At 33.0% G+C, this 6381-nt stretch overlaps 1 long non-coding RNA gene across 4 annotated transcripts; it reads right to left on the bottom strand.

The window, feature by feature from the left end:
- Window positions 1-2807: 2807 nt before the first annotated feature.
- Window positions 2808-5866, bottom strand: LOC126705427 (uncharacterized). Of its 4 annotated transcripts, none has more exons than XR_007648292.1 (6): window positions 5671-5866; window positions 5334-5517; window positions 4436-4505; window positions 4172-4281; window positions 3403-3469; window positions 2808-3056 (listed from the first exon to the last, which is right to left on the bottom strand). It is a non-coding gene; the product is annotated as an uncharacterized LOC126705427 (long non-coding RNA). The 4 variants fall into 4 exon arrangements; XR_007648291.1 differs by having other exon boundaries at window positions 3409-3469; XR_007648290.1 differs by having other exon boundaries at window positions 4206-4281.
- Between the last annotated feature and the right edge of the window lie 515 nt (window positions 5867-6381).

The following is a 6381-nucleotide window of genomic DNA, read 5'->3' as shown; positions in this document are numbered from 1 at the left end:
AACAATCAACTTGTACTAAGAAAGTATTAATTTCATTTGATCCGTGTAAACACTTTTGCTAAATTACTTTGAATAAAAGAAGATATGGTCTTAAAAGGCAATAAAAAAGAATCCATCTATTGGAAAATCCCAAGAATCCATGCACTTGATCCAATTTTCACATCATTAGAGCATTCATACTTTTTCTTTTAAGAGGAATTTATTAAAAAAGCTCAAGTCACTGTGCCTGCAAGCAAGCATTACTAGGGATAGGAGGTTGTCTTTGGTAAAACAAGATTATACCTTAAAACCTAGAATGATCATTATCCATTGCTAGCCCATTTGAGCCTTTAAACACTTAGCCTCTTTTTCGTATGAACCCACTAAAATCTAAACCTAGGGTGAGAAAATTCAAAGTATGCATGCTTAAATCTCATGTTGAGGAGGAGTCGACCTTGTAGCTTTGAAGCTAATTGATAAAGCTCTCCTAGAAGACATGAAAGACAAGTAGAGAATTCATTAAGCTAAAGATAAGAGATCATCAAAGTAAAAGGAGTTTTCACTTAATCAAGGAAAGAGAAATGAAATTCCATCAATGTGAGAGAAAAAAAAAATGTGCATCAAGTTTGAAGAATCTAAAATTCATCATGTCAAGAAGAGTAGAAGGTTCATCCAAAAGAAATTTCATCAAGCAAAGAAAGGTGCAAGTGCATTGAGGCAAGAAAGAAGTCTAAAGAGTTCATCAAAATGACCGAAAATCATTAAGCTAAGAAATACAAGGAGGGCAAAAGGTCCTCAAAAGTTCATTCAATCAAGAGATGAAAGACCAAAAAAAAAAAAAAAAAAAAAAAAAAAAAAAGAAGAAAACAAAAGAAGCCTGCTAGGTTGAAAACCCAAAAGGGCGGTCTAGGACAAAAACTAGGGCAAAAAAAAAAAAAAAAAGCCCGCTAGGCTGAAAACCCAAAAGGGCGGTCTAGGCAAATGTTAAAGCCAAAGAAAAGAAGAAGAAGAAAAGGAAAAATTGGAAAACCCTACCAAGTTGGAAACTTGAAGATGCAACCTAAAAAGAGAACAATTTTACTAGATGAAAGTCTAGAGGTATGATTCAAGAGGAATGAGCATAAAAACAATTGTTGATACAAGTGACCAATGAAGACTAGTGAGAAGATAACAAAATGGTGGTCTAGGCAAAAGTTAGGGCCAAAGAAAAGAAGAAGAAGAAAAGGAAAAATTGGAAAACCTTACCAAGTTGGAAACTTGAAGATGCAACCTAAAAAGAGAACAATTTTATAAGATGAAAGTCTAGAGGTATGATTCAAGAGGAATGAGCATAAAAACGATTGTTGATACAAGTGACCAATGAAAACTAGTGAGAAGATAACAAAGAAGAAATGAGAAAACTCCTCCAACACTTGATTTTTGAGTAATGCATACTTGGGGAAACATCATAGGGAATTTTGAGCCTTTTTATATCATTCATTTCATAACCTAAACCCATCCTACATTACAACCCATGAATAAGACCTCCTTGAAGTCTTGCTAATTGTAGGCGCATCTTAAACTCTAATAATATTTTTCTCTTAAATTAAAAAGGAAAAATGCTTAAAATTATCAAACCCCACAAGATGATATGTCCAAGGAGAAAAATTCTCAAATGACTCAAAAGAACTTTCAAACTTGGAGCACTCTTCTTGTTTGCACCCAACAATATGATTCCTAAATATTATCACATTTCATTTCTTGATTGCCTTTGGAGACTTAATCTGACGATGTTTAAAAGGATGAAGTAAATTTGATTACATGAGTTTAATGATCTTGATCCTTCCTAATCAAAGAGATTTTTTTGGTTCTTAAACACTATGATTTTCCAAAATGGTTGTTCAAAAGATCACATTTTATTCACACAAAAAAAGGGAAAAAAAAAATTTTTCCAAAAAAAAAAAAAAAAAAAAAAAAAAGAGAAATCTCATTTAAAAAAAAAAAAAAAAATCATTCTTTTTCAAAATCCAGTTCTCTTCACTACAAGAAAAACGGGCTATTGCGGCGGGTCAGAACCGCCGCTAAAGCCCAAAAAAGCGCCGCTAAAGGTACATTCGACCTATAGCGGCGGGTGCTATTGCGGCGGGCCGTCCCGTCAGTGTTGCAGTGCCGCTATAGGTCAATTGCGGCGGTCGTAAAAAGCGCCGCTATAGATGTACCTTTTAGCGGCGGGTAAAGGTTTATTGCGGCGGGCATAAAACCGCCACTATACGAGTTCAGAATTCATGGCATTGACTTTTAGCGGCGGGCACCTTTAGCGGCGGGCAGACGGCGCCGCTATAGGCAATCAATCAAAACAAACTAATTGAACTTGTAGCGGCAGGTATAAACGCCGCTATATGTTTCAACCTTTAGCGGCGGACGATAAGCGCCGCTATAGGGAATCATTTAAGACATAACATGTGCACCTTTAGCGGCGGTTTTTGGTTTAAAAAACCGCCGCTATAGGTCCTTTTTAAAAAAAAAAAAAAAACCACATTTCTATTACAACAAAAAAAACCACATTTCCAGTAATAATTTTTTGCTCCATTAAGACAATACCACAAATTTAACCAGTTAACACCACAATTGTCTCAAAACTAACATTATATTAATATAAAAATATATTATTAAATACATAGCATTATCTATAACCATCATCATAAAATTAACAAAATAAATGATGCGGTCATTTGCACGCCATCACACAGTGCCTTCAATCCACAAGGTAGTCGGATTCAATAAAATCATAATTTAAAAAAATATCCTCATTTTATTCCTTAAGCATTCCCATGAACATCCACACAATCAAGAGTAATATTTTGATAAATATCATTAAGCAACCAACACATATTTAAGTGTTTGCCAATGATACATGGCACTCAATGCTTGTTATAAAACCACATTAACAGCTATGTTGAACTTATGATACCTCATCAACATGGCACAACAATTCTTGCAGCAAATTAATATTCACATTAAATTAAATTAAAGAAACCAGTGATTCCAAACTCACATTTTGCATATAGGCAGTCCATCATTCCCTTCTCCAAGTCCAACTACACAACAATGAAAAAAATTGCATAAGTTAGGATTATAATGCAAAGTTACCAAGTCAAAATACATAAAGTTATTATTTTTATCCATGCTTCGAGAACATATCCTTCAATGCATTAATGGGAAGAGAATAAGCTCTAGAATTGAATAAGGATTTCTATCTCATTCTTAGATTTTTTTTTTTTCCTTCTCAATTGGTAATTACACACATTCAGTAAGTCATGCACAATAAAAATTTCTCTCAAACTATGCATTTTTTTGAACCAAACCCATTTAAAATAAAATGGAATAAAACTACTAATCACTCATTTTATTCTGGATAGAGAAATTGATAAAGTTGGTATCTACCAAAACCTGATATGGCAGTCCCATCGAGGTGTTGTAATTGAAGAAAAGTGCCGATGAAACCTTCGGCCTATATCACACAAAATTAAACACGTTACAACACAATATAAACCCTTACAAATCCCAAAGCTCCTATACCCAAAATTTAACACCAAAACATTTTGAAGTCTTGGTCAAGTGTAGTAGACACTAGACACTCACACATAATTCATAAAAAGTAGTGGCAGTAAGGGCTTTTATATTAATTCACAAAACTTGAATAGATTTTCTCTCTCTCTCTCATTGGAAATCATTGTAAAGCGACTCTCAAAAAGATTATGACTATTGAGTAAAAAAGTAAGCAACAATGGCTTTCGACTTTATGTTTGCAAATGTCAAAAAGATTCAATTTCCCAAAAGGAAGTTCTTTAAGAGACAGCATTCAAAGTTTCATACAATCCCTTTTCAACGACCACGAAACGTGACAATAAAGGATTTACCATTACCCATCCCATATCAAGTAATAAATACTTAAGATATTGATTTATTCACTCAAAAGTCAAGACAATGTACATATTAAAAATAACATAAAAATTAAAGAAAAATTTACACATTCACTTCAGTAAAATTTTGACACATGAACCATATTGTTTTGAAAATCAAAATGCACAAGATTGAAAATAATGATAAAGTCATTGAAGACCGCAGCTAGCAGACAGAAAGAGATGTGTAGGTTATGTCAAAGACTCAAAGGTAGAAGATAAGTGCGTGTGAGAAAGAGAAGTGGTCATACATGTTCCCTATGGCCCTAGAGACCTAGGACCTACCTCATTCACCAATCTTTTCTAATCAACTATTTTGTCTTTGTATTTATCTGAAAGCTTCTCTTCTAAACCTGTGCTCCTGTGAGACAAGCAAGATTAAAGGGAAAGTAACTAATAAAAAAGAAGGTACAATTACAAACACTAAATCCAGAACTGATTTCACAAACTGAATGTGATAATTGATGTTCACATTATTGTACAACACAAGCTCAAATCTAGGGGAAAAAGTTTACCATTCCCAAGATAGATGATCTTTCTCTTACCCTCCGCAGGCTCAGTTTGGATTCTTTCAATTATTAGCCCCTAGTGCCACACAAAACCCAATTAATATCAGCATTTAACAAAATAAGATGTATATGTAGATTAATTAGAGGTGTTGCATGTCCTATTGTTTTTGTTTTGTCTTAATTACTTAATTGTGCATCAGAGAAATGAGTACCTTGAATGCTCTAATCCACATTTAATAGTAAATACATCCAAGTTCAATAACTACTAATTACTTAAACTTCACATTCCATTTTCCATCGAATCAAGCCATACATTATTTACAAGGCATAAAATAGCTATCCGACATGTGTCACTTTTACTCCTTAGCTAAGCTTCAAGTTTTAAGGCGCATAAGGTTCGATTTCACCACCATTTGTGAGATTAGCTAAATCCATAATTCATAAGAAAGTCATGGCATCATTTCATCACTTTAGTTGACAATCTTAATACCATCAACTCTGTTTGGCTAAAAGCTAAAAGCTTTTTAGTTTTTGCTTTTTGCTTTTAACAAAACTAACTTTAAAAAAAAAAAAAACACTATGCAGATTTTATCTTTTGATAAACACTAATAACACAAAAATCAATTTCAAACCAAAAGAAAACTCAATTCTATGTTATCTAATACACATGGATTACCATAGAAATTTAAAAAAACAAATCAAAACAAACAAACAATAGACAAACGTAAAATCGTATAGAAAGTCAAAAAAGCAACCAGAAATGAGAATCGACGTAGAAATTTGTCTCACTATGGTATCGAATACGCAACCAATAATTTAACAAACCCTAACATCGACTTATATAAGAGCATGAATTTATAAAAACAAAGCAAAGGTTTTATAGAGAAGAAAAAAAAAAAATTACCTGGAGAAAAAACGGAGCCTATGGAAATGGAATTCAATGTGAGAAGCGTATGAATAATCGCTCACGAGCTTTGATGGCGGCCACGTAGCCACCAGGGCCACCGCCGATGACGACGACGTCGTTTTCCGCTGAAGGTGACGAATCCCAATCCTCTAGATCTACCGGTTTCACGGTCATTGATGATCTAAAAACAACAAAAACCACAACAACAAAGAGAAAACACACCAGATCTAGTCAGATCCACATCCAAAAATCATCAAACTAAGCAAAAAAAAATAATAACAAAACCGATCGATCTTCGCTTTTTTTTTTGAAACAAAGCTGAAGATGAACGTACCGATTTGTGTGAGTAATAAAAGAATCAGTTTATAGTAACAGAGAAGCAGAGCAGAACAGATCAGATCAGGATTTTTTTTTTATTTGGATCGGCGGCAAGGATGAGGCAATTGGATCTAAGCGTCTGTGTAGAGGAGAAAAGAAAAGAATTGAGGGTGAGAGTGTGAGGCGGCTGAAGTGAAATGTAGAGAGTAGGGTTTTTTTTTTTATGTTTTAAGTTGATATATAAAACGACGTAGTTTTGTAGGAGAGAAAAAAATAAGATATTAAAATGATTTTAGCAGGATTCGAACCTGGGCCAACTATAGTCACACTCGTTTACCACTAGACTAATGGTACATTTTGACAAATATTTTGTACATAAATATATATATAATAAATATCAGTCGGTTTGATAGAAACTTAAAAAATGAAAAAAAGGGACTGGTCAGAAGGTTTGAACCCGTCACATCAAGTTGAAACACACAGGTGCTTAACACTAAGACACCATACATTTACGAAATAAACTTTAACAACAATAATAATAATAACAATAACAATAATGACAATAATAATAATAATTACGTTTTTTAATAATAATAATTACAATAAAAATAACAATAATGACAATAATAATAATAATAACATTTTTTAATAATAACAATAATAATAATAATAATAACATTTTTTAAATATATGAAGATATAGCTATTAATTTTTTATCACCGTGAAA

The sequence above is a fragment of the Quercus robur genome, chromosome 11 (genome assembly GCF_932294415.1).
Source record: "Quercus robur chromosome 11, dhQueRobu3.1, whole genome shotgun sequence".
Lineage (NCBI taxonomy): Eukaryota > Viridiplantae > Streptophyta > Magnoliopsida > Fagales > Fagaceae > Quercus > Quercus robur.
This window is presented reverse-complemented; position numbering and strand designations above follow the sequence as displayed.